Raw genomic sequence first — 17,273 nt, forward strand, 5'->3', positions numbered from 1 at the left:
AGAAAAATAATTCCATGGTGGCATCAAAAATTTCAGGCCCTGTTCAGAGATCACCCCCACCAACCATCCATAACAATAGCTTACCAGGAAATTCATATGTTGAAATCCTAACCTAAGTTACCTTGGAATATGACAGTATTTGGAGATAAGGTCTTTGTAGAGATAATTAAGATGAGGTCACTAGTATTTGCTTTAATCCAATGTGACTGGTGTCCTTATAAGAACAGGAAGATTTGGATACAGACAGAGGGAAGATGACGTGAAAACACAGAGAAAACACAACCATCTATAAGCCAAGGAGGAGGCCTGGAACAGATTTTTCCTGCATGTCCCTCAGAAGGAATAAACCCTGCCGATATCTTGATCTTAGACTTCTACCTTCCAGACTGTGAGAAAATAAATTTATTTTGGTTAAGCCACCCAGTCTGTGATACTTTCATATGTCAGCCCTAGATGACTAATGCAAGGACTGAGTCACGTCTTAGTCCAAATGGCAATTTCTTAACAGCCATGATCAATGCCTGGAACCTTGTCATTAATGCCTGGAATACTGTGACAGCATCTACATAAAAGATAAAACTATATATTCATGTAGGGGCAATAAAGTATGGAAAATTATGTAATTATAAAAAGTAGATGTAGATGTGGAAACACAGAGAGAAACTATTTAGTGATAAAACCACATGTTATGAATATTTTCTGTTCACGCAGATGTATTTTTCCTGTAAACTTCAGGAGGCTTATGCTATCTTCATCTTAAAAAACAGAGAGGAACTGAACAAACACACCAAGAAACGGCAACAAAAGGCCGACTCTTTCCATTGCATCACAGATGTGAAACAATCAAGATTCTTTTCCATTACAGGCTATTACAAGATACTGAATACAGTTCCCTGTGCTGTATACCGAGAGGTTCACAGGGTCTTGGTACTCCGGCCGGGTGTTAGGCATGAGCTTCTGAGGTGGGAGAGCCGAGTTCAGGACATTAGTCCACCAGAGACCTCCCGGCCCCAAGTAATGTCAAATGGCAGAAGCTCTCCCAGAGATCTCCATCTCAATGCTAAAACCCAGCTCCACTCAATGACCAGCAAGCTACAGTGCTGGACACCCTATGCCAAACAATGAGCAAGACAGGAACACAACCCCACCCATTAGCAGAGAGGCTGCCTAAAATCATAATAAGCTCACAGACACCCCAAAACACAACACCAGACATGGTCCTGCCCACCAGAAAGACAAGATGCAGCCTCATCCACCAGAACACAGGCACCAGTCCCCTCCACGAGGAAGCCTACACAACCCACTGAACCAACCTTAACCACTGCGGGCAGACACAAAAAACAATGGGAACTACAAACCTGCCGCCTGCAAAAAAGAGACCCCAAACACAGTAAGTTAACCAAAATGAGAAGACAGAGAAACACACAGCAGATAAAGGAGCAAGGTAAAAAGCCTATGGGATGCAGCAAAGGCAGTTCTAAGAGGGACGTTTATAGCAATACAATCCTACCTCAAGAAACAAGAAACATCTCAAATAAACAACCTAACCTTACATGTAAAGCAATTAGAGAAAGAAGAACAAAAAAACGCCCAAAGTTAGCAGAAGGAAAGAAATCATGAAGATCAGTTTAGAAATAAATAATAAAGAAATGAAGGAAACAATAGCAAAGATCAATAAAACTAAAAGTTGGTTATTTGAGGAGATAAACAAAACTGATAAACCATTAGTCAGACGCATCAAGAAAAAAAGGGAGAAGACTCAAGTCAATAGAATTAGAAATGAAAAAGGAGAAGTTACAACTGACACTACAGAAATAGAAAGGATCATGAGAGATTACTACAAGCAACAATATGCCAATATAATGGACAACCTGGAAGAAATGGACAAATTCTTAGAAAATCACAACCTTCTGAGACTGAATCAGGAAGAAATAGAAAATGTAAACAGACCAGTCACAAGCACTGAAATTGAAACTGTGATTAAAAAGCTTCCAACAAACAAAAGCCCAGGACAGATGGCTTCACAGGTGAATTCTATCAAACATGGAGAGAAGAACTAACACCTATCCTTCTCAAACTCTTCCAAAAAATTTCAGAGGAAGGAACACTTCAAACTCATTCCATGAGGCCACCATCACCCTGATACCAAAACCAGACAAAGATGTCACAGAAAAGGAAAACTACAGGCCAATATCACTGATGAACATAGATGCAAAAATCCTCAACAAAATATTAGCAAACAGAATCCAACAGCACATTAAAAGGATCACACACCATGATCAAGTGGGGTTTATCCCAAAACGGCAAGGATTCTTCAATATACGCAAATCAGTCAATGTGATACACCATAATAACAAACTGAAGGGTAAAAACTATATGATAATCTCAATAGATGCAGAAAAAGCTTTTGACAAAATTCAACACCCATTTATGATAAAAACCCTCCAAAAAGTAGGCATAGAGAGAACCTACCTCAACATAATAAAGGCCATATATGACAAACCCCCAGTAAACATCATTCTCAGTGGTGAAAAACTGAAACCGTTTCCACTAAGATCAGGAACAAGACACGGTTGCCCACTCTCACCGCTGTTATTCAACATAGGTTTGGAAGTTTTAGCCACAACAATCAGAAAAGAAAAAGAAATAAAAGGAATACAAATCATAAAAGAACTAAAGCTGTCACTCCTTGCAGATGACATGATACTATACATAGAGAATCCTAAAGATGCTACCAGATAACTACTAGAGCTAATCAATGAATTTGGTAAAGTAGCAGGATACAAAATTAATGCACAGAAATCTCTTGCATTCCTATACACTAATGATGAAAATCTGAAAGAGAAATTAAGGAAACACTCCCATTTACCATTGCAACAAAAAGAATAAAATACCCAGGAATAAACCTACCCAAGGGAACAGAAGACCTGTATGCAGAAAACTATTAGACACTGATGAAAGAAATTAAAGATGATACCAACAGATGGAGAGATATACCATGTTCTTGGATTGGAAGAATCAACATTGTGAAAGTGACTATACTACCCAAAGCAATCTACAGATTCAGTGCAATCCCTATGAAACTACGAATGGCATTTTTCACAGAACTAGAACAAAAAATTTCACAATTTGTATGGAAACGCAAAAGACCCTGAATAGCCAAAGCAATCTTGAGAAAGCAAAACGGAGCTGGAGGAATCAGGCTCCCTGACTTCAGACTGTACTACAAGGCTACAGTGATCAAGACAGTATGGTAGTGGCACAGAAACAGAAAGATAGATCAATGGAACAGGATAGAAAGCCCAGAGATAAGCTCACGCGCATATGGTCACCTTATTTTTGATAAAGGAGACAAGAATATACAATGGAGAAAAGACAGCCTCTTCAATAAGTGGTTCTGGGAAGTCTGGACCACTACATGCAAAAGAATGAAATTAGAACACTCCCTAACACCATACACAAAAATAAACTCAAAATGGATTAGAGACCTAAATGTAAGGCCAGACACTATGAAACGCTTAGAGGAAAACATAGGCAGAACACTCTATGACATACATCACAGCAAACACTTTTTGACCCACCTCCTAGAGAAATGGAAATAAAAACAAAAATAAACAAAGGGGACCTAATGAAACTTAAAAGGTTTTGCACAGCAAAGGAAGCCATAAACATGACGAAAAGACAGCCCTCAGAATGGCAGAAAATATTTGCAAATGAAGCAACTGACAAAGTATTAATCTCCAAAATATACAACCAGCTCATGCAGCTCAATATCAAAAAAACAAACAACCCAATCCAAAGGTGGACAGAAGACCTAAATAGACATTTCTCCAAAGAAGACATACAGATTGCCAGCAAACACTTGAAAAGCTGCTCAACATCACTAATCATTAGAGAAATGCAAATGAAAACTACAATGAGGTATCACCTCACACCAGTCAGAATGGCCATCATCAAAAAATCTGCAAACAATAAATGCTGGAGAGGGAGTGGAGAAAAGGGAACCCTCTTGCACTCTTGGTGGGAATATAAATTGATACAGCCACTATGGAGAACAGTATGGAGGTTCCTTAAAAAACTAAAAATAGAACTACCGTATGACCCAGCAGTCCCACTACTGGGCATATACGCTGAGAAAACATAATTCAAAAAGAGTCATGTACCACAATGTTCATTGAAGCTCTATTTACAATAGCCAGGAGATGGAAGCAACCTAAGTGTCCATCGACAGATTAATGGATAAAGAAGATGTGGCACATATATAAAATTGAATATTACTCAACCATAAAAAGAAACGAAATTGAGTTATTTGTAGTGAGGTGGATGGAGACCTAGAGTCTGTCAGAAGTAAGTCAGAAAGAGAAAAACAAATACCCTATGCTAACACATATATATGGAATCTTAAAAAACCGAAAAATGGTTCTGAAGAACCTATGGGCAGGACAGGAATAAAGACGCAGATGTAGAGAATGGACTTGAGGACATGGGGTGGGGTAAGGGTAACCTGGGACGAAGTGAGAGAGTGGCGTGGACATATACACACTACCAAATGTAAAATAGATAGCTAGTGGGAAGCAGCCGCATAGCACAGGGAGATCAGCTCGGTGCTTTGTGACCACCTAGAGGGATGAGTTATGGAGGGTGGGAGGGAGACACAAGAGGGAGGAAGTATGGGGATATATGTATATGTATAGCTGATTCACTTTGTTATACAGCAGAAACTACCACACTACTGTAAAGCAATTATACTCCAAAAAAGATGTTTAAAAAATTTTTTTAAAAACAAATAGTTACTGCATGCATCAAAAGGACTATCCTGCCATTTCTAAACAGAAAGTTCAACACATTGTAACTAAAATTAAATGTACAAATATATATTTACTTCTGTAATTGCCCTTAAATGTATTATTCATTTCAGACACTTTAAGATGAAATCGGAATGAGTCATCTGAAATATATGACAGAACAGACTCGGCTTATGTGCCTTTCCCCAGTAGGAAAATATGTATTAGGAGAAGCAATTGCTTGGTGATATGTAGGACACAAGCAGATCTATTTGTATTCTGTCTTTTGAAACAGTCCTTGTATGTACATATTTTCATGCCCTACAACTCAAGGACTGGTGATTATCTCTTAAAGGAACTGCTAACCATTTCAGGAAATTGTTGAATGTAATATCTGAAAATGATTTCAGAGTGTGAAAACATTTTATACACTTTGCAAATCAAATGTACTCGGCTGGAAGGGGCTAACTAGCTTACGTTGCTGGCTGTATCTTGCACGTTCTTAATACTTAAGAGTTAGATGGTTTAATCTTTGGTTTCTTAGATAGCATGCAGGTGCAACTACACCTAATACACCTCAGTAAATGCCCTCCCTTAACTTAATGTGAATTTTCAAGTTTGCCACATGATATGACATTTTCTGCTGATGGCAGAATAGTAAGAAAGCTAATAGGTATTTTCCCTTTAGGTATTTTCTGCTTCCAGTCACACCTAGAGTTAATTAACATAAAAAGTTCACCTGGAATTTATCCAAAAAGAAAAGGGAAACAGTGAAATTGCAAGCAAAAATCTCTTATAAATTTGGGCTTGAAGCCAGATTTTCGGTAATACCGTAAGTAGTTCATTTTACTGACAAAGGAAAAACCTAAACAAGGGAAAAATAGACAGGCATGCATAGCCATTAGTGTGGGGTCACTGATTCTATAGACAAGCACCCAAGTGACTTGGTGGACCTCATCACATGCCTATGAGATATGACCTTGGGTCTGGACCCTCTTTGCCTATAAATTATACTGTTTAATAGTACACAGTTTCGGGAGAAATTCCACACCCTCCTTTCATTTTACTATGAACCTAAAACTGCCCTAAAATGTTGTCTTAAAATTGTGTTTTAAATGCACAGTTCTGCTATATAAAAGGCATTGTTAGGAGAATGAAAAGACAAGCCATAGACTGGGAGAAAATATTTGCAGAACACATATATAATAAAGAACCAGTACCTAGGGCTTCCCTGGTGGCACAGTGGTTGAGAGTCCACCTGCCGATGCAGGGGACACGGGTTCGTGTTCCGGTCCGGGAAGATCCCACATGCCGCGGAGCGGCTGGGCCCGTGAGCCATGGCCGCTGGGCCTGTGCGTCCAGAGCCTGTGCTCCGCAGCGGGAGAGGCCACAACAGTGAGAGGCCCGCATACCACAAAAAAAAAAAAAAAAAGAACCAGTACCTAAACTATACAAAGAAATCTTAAAACTCAACAATAACAAAATGAACAACTCAATTTAAAAATGAACAACAGATTTGAACAGACACTCCACCAAAGAAGATATACAGATGGCAAAAAAGCATATGAAAAGATCCTCAATATTATATGTCATTAGCAAATTGCATATTAAAACAACAATGCAATACTACTACACATCTATCAGAATAGGTAACATCCAAAACATTAACACCAAATTCTGGCAAGGGTGTGAAACAATAGAAACTCTTACTCATTGCTGCTAGGAAAGTTTGGAAGACAGTTTGATAGTTTCTTGCAAAACTAAATATACTCTTACCATATGATCGAGCAGTTGTGCTTGCATTACCCAAATTGGTTGAAAATTTACGTCCACACAAAAACCTGTACTGAAATTTTACAGCAACTTTATTTATAATTGCCAAAATTTGAAAGCAACCAAGATGTCCTTCAACAGGGCATGAATGGGTAAGGAAGCTATGGTATATCCAAACAGTGGGATATTCAACAGTAAAAAGAAAAGAGCCACCAAGCCATGAAAAAACAAACAAACATGGAGGAAGCTTAAATGCACATTGCTAAGTGAAAGAAGTCAATCTGAAAAGGCAACATACTGTATGATTTCCATTATTTTTTTACATCTTTTTTTTTCATTTGATAAACACAGATGAAAACTGAAGATAGGCAAATAAAGAGGGGAAAAAAGATGAGAAGTGATCACTAATTGGATGAGTAGAGCGGTATTTTTTAAATTTAATTTTATTTATCTTTTTATACAGCAGGTTCCTATTAGTTATCTATTTTATACATATTAGTGTATGTATGTCAATCCCAATCTCCCGATTTATCACACCACCACCACTCCCCGCCACTTCCCCCCTTGGTGTCCATACATTTGTTCTCTGCATCTACATCTCAATTTCTTTTTACATCTTTATTGGATTATAATTGCTTTACAATGTTGTGTTAGTTTCTGCTGTACAACAAAGTGAATCAGCTATATGTATACAGATATCCCCTCCCTCTTTGCGACTCCCTCCCACCCTCCCTATCCCACCCCTCTAGGTGGTCACAAAGCACCGAGCTGATCTCCCTGTGCTATGTGGCTGCTTCCCACCAGCTATCTATTTTACACATGGTAGTGTATATATGTTAATGCTACTCTCTCAATTCATCCCAGCTTCCCCTTACGACATTCTAGAAAAGGCAAAACTATGAAGACAGAAAAAAAAAATCATTGGTTGCCAGGGATTTGAAGAAATTTGGGAGGGTGGGGTGTAATGAATAGGTAGAGCACAGAGGATTGTTAAGGCAGTGTAACTACTCTCTATGATGCTGTAATGAAGTACATTTTAAGATTGGGATTGAAAACAAGTGTCATTTTCTTTGTGGGAAATTGAAGTCACCTGGGTTTTGTGCCTAGATTCCTATCCATTTTTATTTAGGAGGCCTCAGCAATAATGGCACTCAGGAATGAAGGGGATGTATCTTGTTTTCTAGCCATTTTCACATGTTCCAGCTTCTTCATTTCATACTGTTAGAAAACGATGACAAAATCTTCTAATAAAATATTTACATAAGGTTACAATGCTTTTAGTTGTGGTTAATCTTCATGAGCAGTGAGGGGAGAAGAAAATAGTTTTACTTTAACTCCTGTATAATATTCACTTATTCATTTGGACACTTAATGAAGTTTCAAGCACTTATGTGCCTCGACCTTAGGAAACATTGTTATGAACTTTTATCCTCTCCTTCTTTTCTATGACCTTTTTTTTTATTACAGATTGTCCTTTTCTAATTTTCAACCTAATTAAACTCAGCAAGCACTACTTAAATACCCACTATATATAAGATCAAAAGCACATAGAAATGTATCTTTATCCTCAAGTGGAATACAATATTGCAGGAAGAAAAATACACACATATATCACCTAAAATATAATAAATAATAGTAAGTTCCCCCACTTACCATTTAGAGGTAAAACAAAGTGATATGAAAGCAAGAACGGATATGGATTGCGTGATAAAGAGTGAGAAGGAATCACAGCAGGTGGCATAGAAATTGGACAACGTATTTTAAAAAATAGTTACAAAGGGTAGGAAATTTCAGGAAGTAAGAAGGAAATGATTAATGGGTTAAACTTTATTTTGCCACTATATAGTTCTTTAAAGGCATTAGTGAATTTGCATCTTTGTTTAGAATTGTGTGGATCGTATTTTTTTATTATTAATTTTGTCCTTGGTTCAACTTGGGGATTAGGGATATGCCAGCATCACATACCAGACTGAGAAAATTTCTAACTTTTTCTATCATCTGGAAGACTAAATAACACTGGAATTAACTTTACTTGAAAGTTTGATAGAACTTTCCCTTTAACTAAGCCAATTTCCATAATTTTATTTTATTTATTTATTTTAATTTATTCATTTTATTTATTTATTGTTTTTGGCTGCATTGGGTCTTCGTTGCTGCACATGGGCTTTTCTCTGATTGTGGAGAGCGGGGGCTACTCTTCGTTGTGGTGCACGGGCTTCTCATTGCGGTGGCTTCTCTTGTTGCGGAGCATGGGCTCTAGGCACGTGGGCTTCAGTAGTTGTGGCATGTGGGTTCAGTAGTTGTGGCTCACGGGATCTAGAGCACAGGCTCAGTAGTTGTGGCACACGGGCTTAGTTGCTCCGCAGCATGTGGGATCTTCCCGGACCAGGGCTTGAACCCGTGTCCCCTGCATTGACAGGCGGATTCTTAACCACTGCACCACCAGGGAAGCCCCCAATTTCCATAATTTTAGATCAAACTAGAATACTTTAAAATATCTTCTGATTTTTGGCTCCTTAAGCTTGACATATTTTATTCTATTTCTGGTACTTTGCATTTTCTTAGAAATTATCCATTTGATCTAAAAATATAAAATTCCAAATATGTTGGTATAATAGTCAAGATAAGATTCTGCAATCCTTTTTTTTTTTTTTTTTTTAAATAACCGTCTATTTAACATCTTTCTCTTTCCAAGCATTGCATTTCCTCTCCTAACCCAATTATTTTTACGGTCTTTTTTTTTTTCTTTTTGGCTCTTGCTTTAATTAGTTCAGTTTGCTATTTGAATTTTATTATTGTCTATTTTCTATCTCATTTCTTTCTGCTTTTCTCTCTATTAATTTAGACATTCTACTTTCTTAGGATTTATTCTCGTGCTTTGATTGCTTTGTTAAATTGAATTCTTAGTTTACATACTTTCATTCTTTTTCTTTCCAAAAAATGTATTTAAAGCTGGACGATTTCTTCTCAGTATCAGTTTGATCACACTCCACAGTTCCTAACTTCTAGTCCTATCCCTGTTTGTAATTAAATAGCTTGGAGTTTTGAATTTGATAAACTCTATATTTTTAGAAATGTATTTTAAATATAGTGCATAGACTTTATTTGTTGTTGATTATAACTTGATTTCATAATAGCGAATAGTGATTGCATAATTTGGGGGGTTTAATGAGGTAGTCTTTATGGCTCAATGCAGGGTCAGTTTCTGTGATTATTTATCAGGTTTTGAAAATAATATGCAATCTCTTTTGGATGTTTGTTTTTATGGATGCTTAAACTTCTTAATTGCATTATTTAAATCCACAGTATTCTTACTTAATTCTTCTCTACTCAGTCTATCCGTTGCCTAGAAACCTTTTTAAGTTTCCCAGACTGATCACTTTGTTTTTATAGTCTTATATTTTCATCATTTTCTATTTCAGGTATTTCAAACTTGTACTGTACATAAACATTGATGAGTTTTATACTTTCTTGTTAGATTTTATGTTCTATCAAGATGAAATATCTCTCTGGACTTTTAAATGCTTTTGATATCAAACCCTATGTTATGAAATAATATTGGCAAATCTGCTATTTTCAAGTATTTTCCAGGGACTAGTTTTTCTTCTCTCTTTTTGTCTTTCTCATCCTTTCTCCCTCACCCTCTCACTCTGTCTTCTTTTTTCCTTTCCATAAAATAATAAAACCTGTGGCAAAAATTATGCTAAAGGGAAAATGAAAGATTAATTTCATTAAAAAATTAACCAAAATGTCTTTTCTATCTTAAATTTATTTAAAATATTCTTCTAGAAATCTAGATCATGAATCTATATTTTATCCAAGCATTATGATTTCAGAAGAGTTGTAGCTATGATTCAAAGCCTTCTTCTAAATTAAAGGTAATTTTACAGAAAATTACCTGATTACCTTATACTTGCATTTTTTCTATCCTGATCAAATTCCAAGATCCAAATTCGTCAATTCTCTCACCTCTACTCTGAAGAAAACAGGCACACAATTTTTAATATTACAGAGTTAAGGCATGTATGGAAAAGAAAAAAAAATTGATCATTTTTTAAAGATTCAAGCCTTATTTTTAAAAATAAAGGGAAGGGAACTGAAATGCCAAGGCAATTAAAAACATACTGGTAACAGCGCTGTTTGGGGCTGGTTTTCTCTCTCAAGAGGGTTTGCTGCCCCCTGTCGGTCTTTACAGAAATAGGATGAAAAAACAAAAATCACGCAAGCACACAAAGCATTTAAAAGCAAAACTAGAAGGGCTTGATTGTAAAATATTTCAAAAGGCAATTTATGTGATATATAAAATAACCTTTGTAGAGGGATTTGTGAGGTTCTAAAGCCGCCCCACTCTCTGGTCCCCATGGAGAAAGCAGGTGTGAGGGATCCCACCTTGTGAATTGCCTCGCTTTCTTGCCTAATTGCATCCACGGACCGGGCTCCCTAACACTGACAACCATCTATACAGTCTGCACAAATTAGACTGTGTGATAGAAATTCCATACAAAAGTGCACAATAAAAGCACCTCATGTTGAAAGATGATTAAATAACTTTACAGGACATACAAAGGGCCGTATAAGAAACGAGAGAGGCAGCAGGTAAAAGAGAAGTTAATAAAGCCATAGCGAGGATTGACACAAAAACAGACAAGAAAACCAGAGAGAAAATGCAATTTAAAAGAAAAAGAGTTCCCTACTCTGTTCAGAGTTCACGTGTTGAACAAGTAACAGACACCCAGCTAAGAGGGGGCATACGACGGTGCCACTAAGGCTATTGTTACATCCTGAAAGGAATTCCATATCAACATGAGGCCTGTTTACAGGATTGGATCACTGAGACAATTCCCTATACATTGAAACTCCCAATTTATCCTTACAATAAAACCGGATTAGCTAAGCTGCCTGAAATTATGTTTTTTCCCTCCATGTGAAATGAAAAGTACTATTTTATATAATCTAATTTAAATCTACAAAGGTATTTGTAGATTTGTATGCGTGGCAATATCCTAAATATGATCATGCAAAGAGATCTGCCCCCGGGCTTCCCTGGTGGCGCAGTGGTTGAGAGTCCGCCTGCGGATGCAGGGGACATGGGTTCGTGCCCCGGTCCGGGAAGATCCCACATGCCGTGGAGCAGCTGGGCCTGTGAGCCATGGCTGCTGAGCCTGCGTGTCCGGAGCCTTCAATAGGCAATCTATTTTTTTTTTCAAATTTTATTTTAAAAATTTTTTCCTGCCTTATTGAAATTTAATTGCTAAAAATTGTATATATTTAAGGTGTACAAATGTGATGATTTAATATATGTATACATTGTGAAATGATTACCATAATCAATTTAATTAACACATCCATCATTTCACATAGTTATCTTTTTTCTTTGTGATATGAGAATAAGAGCTAGTCTTAGCAAATTTCAAGTGTACAATATAATATTATCAACTATAGTCACCATGCTATGAGTTAGATCCCCAGAACTTATTCATCTTATAAATGAAAGTTTGCACCCTTTGACCAATAAGTCCTCATCTCCCTGTACTCCTAGCCCCTGGCATCCACCTTCCTACTCTCTGGTACTATGAGTTTGACCTCTTCAGATTCCACATGCAGTATTTTTCTTTCTATGTCTTTGCATACTGTTCTCCAGATTCATCCATGTTGTCACAAATGTCAGAATTTCCTCCTTTTGATGACAGAATAATATTCCCATATATATACCACATTTATAATATATTATACATATATGTGTATGTATGGCATCTGCTTTTTCCATTCATATGTCAGTGGACACTTAGGTAGTTTTCATATCTTGGCTATTGTGAATAGCAGTGCAATGAACATGGGAGTATAGTTATCTCTTCAAGATACTGATGTTCTTTCCTTTAGATAAGTGTCCAGGAGTGGGATGGCTGGATCATATGGTAATTCTATTTTTAACTTTTTGAATACTGTTTTCCATAATGGCTGTACCAATTTACATTCTCACCAACAATGTACAAGGGTCCTCTTTCATTCACACCCTTATTGATACTTATCATCTCTTGTCTTTTTGATAAGAGCCATCCTATCAGCTGTGAGGTGATATCTCATTGTGGTTTTGATGTGTATTTCCCTAATGATTAGTGATGTTGAGCACCTCTTCATATACCTCTTGACCATTTGTATGTCTTTGGGAAAAGGTCCAAATCAACTAATAAAGTTTAAATGTAGGTCATGTAAGGATCAAGATCTGGACATTTTAAGGGGCATTCTTATCTCACTTCTGTGCTCCTGAGATCCAAGAAAGAAAGAAAGAAAGAAAGAGAGAGAGAGAGGGAGGGAGGGAGGGAGGAAGGAAGGAAGGAAGGAAGGGAGAGAGGGAAGGAAGGAAGGAAGGAAGGGAGAGAGAGAAAGGAAGGAAGGAAGGAAGAGAGAGAGAAAGGAAGGAAGGAAGGAAGAAAGAAAGAAAGAAAGAAAAAGAAAGAGAAAGAAATAAAGAAAGAAAGGAAGGAAGGAGAGAAAGAGAGAAAGAAAAGAAGGGAGGGAGGAAGGAAGGAAGGAAGAAAGAAAGAAAGAAGGAAAAGAAAGAAAAGAAATGAAAGAAAGGAAAAGAGAAAGTTATACTTATGGAAAATAATGGTCCATATGTACACATAATTGTGGTCCCAGAGAATAAATTTGAAAATGGAAGAGAAAAATTATCTTCAGATATATAATAAAAAGTAAACTTTCTGGTTTTATGCCAGTACCATCCTGTTTTATGATTGTAGCTTTGTAGTATAGTCTGAAGGCCAGAAGCATGATACCTCCAGCTTTGTTCTTTGAAAATTGCTTGGTTATTTGCGGTGGACAGTCTCTTCAATAAGTGGTGCTGGGAAAACTGGAGAGCAACATGTAAAAGAATGAAATTAGAATATTTTCTCACAATATATACAAAAATAAACTCAAAATGGATTAAAGACCTAAATTTAAGACCAGAAGCCATAAAAGAAGAAAACATAGGCAGAAAACTCTTTGACATAAATTGTAGCAATAATGTTTTGGATCTGTCTCCTTGGGCAAAAGAAATAAAAGCAAAATTAAACAAATGGGACCTAATTAAACTTAAAAGCTTTTGCACAGCAAGGGAAACCATCAACATATGAAAAGACAACCTACTGAATGGGAGAAAATATTTGCAAATGATAAGACTTATAAGAGGTTAATAGCCAAACTATACAAACTTCATATAATTCAATATCAAAAAAACAGCCCAATCAAAAAATGGGCAGAAGACCTGAATAGACATTTTTCCAAAGAAAACATACAGATGGTAACAGCACATGAAAAGATGTTCAACATTGCTAATCATCAGGGAAATGCAAATCAAAACCACAATGAGATATCACCTCACATCTCTCAAGATGACTATCATCAAAAAGTCTACAAATAACAAATGTTGGAGAGGATGTAGAGAAAAGGGATCCTTTTACATTGTTGCTGGGAATGTAAATTGGTGTGGCCACTATGGAAAATAACATGGAGGTTCCTCAAAAAACTAAAAATAGAACTACCATATGATCCAGCAATCTCACTCCTGAGCATATATCCGAAGAAAATGAAAGCACTGATTCGAAAATATACATGCACCCAATGTTTATAGCAACATTATTTACAGTTGCCAAGATATGAAAGCAAACTGAGTGTCCATCAACAGATTAATGGAAAAGAATATATGGTATACATATACAATAGAATATTACTCAGCCATAGAAAAAAATCAAATTTTGCCATTTGCAACAACATGGATGGACTTGGAGGGCATTATGCTAAGTGAAATATGTCAGACAGAGAAAGACAAATACTGTGTGTTATCACTTATATGGGAAACATAAAAAAATAAAACACATGAATGAACACAGCAAAATAGAAACAGACTCACAGATACAGAAAACAAACTAGTGATTACCAGAAGGGAGAGGGAAGGGGGAAGGGGTACAATAGGGGTATGGGATTAAGAGATACAAACTACTATGCATAAAATATATAAACTACGAGGATGTATTGTACAGCACAAGGAATATAGCCAATATTTTACAAAAAACTAAATGGAGTATAATCTATAAAAATATTGAATCACTCTGCTGTACACCTGAAGCTAATATAATATTGTAAATCAACTATACTTCAATTTTAAAAGTAAATACATAAACTTTCTGAAATAAAGTTTTGAATTTTCATATTAAAAGAGGAAAAAATGGTAAAGAATAACTAATTCCAGAACGTGTACTTACTGATATTGGGTTAGAGGAAGAAAAATATTTTTATGAGAAGGAAAAATCAGGTATCTCAGAATGTTCCACTGAACTTCCAATTCAGCAAACTTTTGAGCAAAAGAAAAGTGTGAAGAGAGAATTTTATACCTATTCATTTTTTTTCTAAATGCATTAAGGAAATAGATACTCATTTTCAAGCACATATAATTCAGGGAACATAGGACCCATAAGCTCTTCTTGAAAAGAAGAATGTATTTTAAGGTGAAATCCAGTCAGCCTGGAGCAGGTTTAAAACAAAGAACTCAGGAAAGGAATATATGGTACATGGATTGGTGGTGAGCATTACATTGATTTACATATAAAACCATAACTAAACAACTCTGGGAACTGTGGTTACAGAACAGAATGTAAAAATTATAAACCTTATTAAAAATAAAAATGTAACAAGATCAATAGTTTAGGAGAGTGAATGTGGAAGGAAGTGTAAGTAGATTGATTTCCTCATTTTTCATAATGAGACAGTAGAAATGTCTCTAGTCCTTAACTGACTCTCACCGCCTCCAATTTCGTTCATAGTCTTTGTTGTTAACTTGAGCAGAATCTCTCAGTAAATAATATCTCTTATCATGAAAGCATTTTTTCCCTGAATTTCATCTATTCCTACGGATCTATATGAAGATTCAGGAGAAATAATTTGTATTTAAGTTCTTACCACAACTAAAAAAAAATTTTTAAAGAAGATAATACTCATCCTTAAATTTATTATTCATCCCAAAGAAAAGCACATAATGGTAAAGGAAGGATCTCAGGGCTTCTAGAAACCAATTCAGTTTTTTACTGTGTCCATTTTCATCAAAAGGCAATCATTGCTGAATCAAAAGATTACCTTTTAGGAAAGAAAAGCAATCCGTGGAATTAACCCCTATACAATGGTATGTTCCCTTGTTACTGACATCTGAGTCTGATATGATAAACATAAATCATTGTCTCTTGGCAATCCTTTTTATCATTGTCTCTTTGATATTTTGCTGCACAAATAGTCCTAAGTGACACTAATATCAATAGTTTACTACTCAACAATGAAATTATCTGGTAGAACATGAAACTAATTGACACTTTTTTTTCCTAATCTATTACTGCTGGAGAGTAGAACTTTAGTAAATATTTCTACGATGATATCAGTATACTCTTATTTAACATAAGAATCTAGGAATTTTCTTAACCAAGGGAAGAACTCTATGCGTGACTATTCCTATGCCATCACTTTGGCTCTGGAGGACCACATTCCTGCCTGTAGACTTGAAAGAAAATTATAATTGCTAGTTCCTTGACTCAGCAGTTTGGCATGCAGACAGCTTCCTGAGAAGTGCAAACTATCCCTGGACATATCAGCACCCATATTTCTCAGCCTTCTTTCCTACTGCCTTTTTTTATCTTTAGCTTTCACTAAAATTCTGTATTTTACTTATTTGTCTTATTTACTGTCTGTTTCCCCCACCAGTATATACACTCAATGATGGGAGGGCTTTATTTTTGTTTACTACTATGCTCTCAGATCCTAGAAATGTGACCATGACATATTTGGAGCTCACTAGTTATTGAATCAATAAATTGAATGCATGAATCTATAAGGTATAACCATATGTTATCTGCCATAAAAATATATTTTAGAAGGAAGGTATTATTTCCTGGAGTCATCACTTTAGTTTAGCCACATTACATTCAGAATGTGGCTTAAAAATGTAAGAACGTGCCTTAAATTTTTTGCATGCAAGTACTTACAAAAAACTACATCTGCGGCCTTAAATCAATTCTGATATTGAAATGACTACTAAGAACTAGGATTTGTGCCAAGATATGTGCTCTAGCAACCAAAAAATATACTTTTCATTGGAAGTACACATTGGACAGATACAGTGATTTGATAGTGTTATTCTAGATGAAGATCTTTGTAATTCTCATTATTCCATCTCAAAATATATAAAAGTATTAGTAGGTTTATATTAAATTCTTCAGTAAAAATCACATTTTAAAAATTTCTCCTACCATAGGTGTTCCTAAACCATATTAAGTAGTCACATGTTAAGTGCAGAAAGACTCGTGTTGAAGTCCCAGCAGCTCAATTTACTAAAATTGTTAACTTACTGGAAATGAAGCTTACACACTGCATATGCAGACCTTGAAAAATTACCTAGTCACTAAAACGCATTTCTAAACTGTAAAATAGTGTAGAGATGTCTAGTGTTTACCCACACCAATTCTTTTCTCATTTTGGTATGTAGTCAGATTAATCTTTTCTACCCCTATAATGTATCAGGACTGTATAACTGGTCCTTACCAACTGGCTATGAACATAAGTTGCTTTGGCAACCAAGGAGTCCTCCTGTTTAAGATGGTGTAGCACAAGACAGCAAAGTCTCCCACAGTCTGGGCCCCTGAGTAATTATGTGTAGCAGAGCTTTCCATCCACTAACCCATCCACTTATGA

The sequence above is a fragment of the Grampus griseus genome (assembly GCF_964374135.1).
Source record: "Grampus griseus genome assembly, chromosome: 12".
Lineage (NCBI taxonomy): Eukaryota > Metazoa > Chordata > Mammalia > Artiodactyla > Delphinidae > Grampus > Grampus griseus.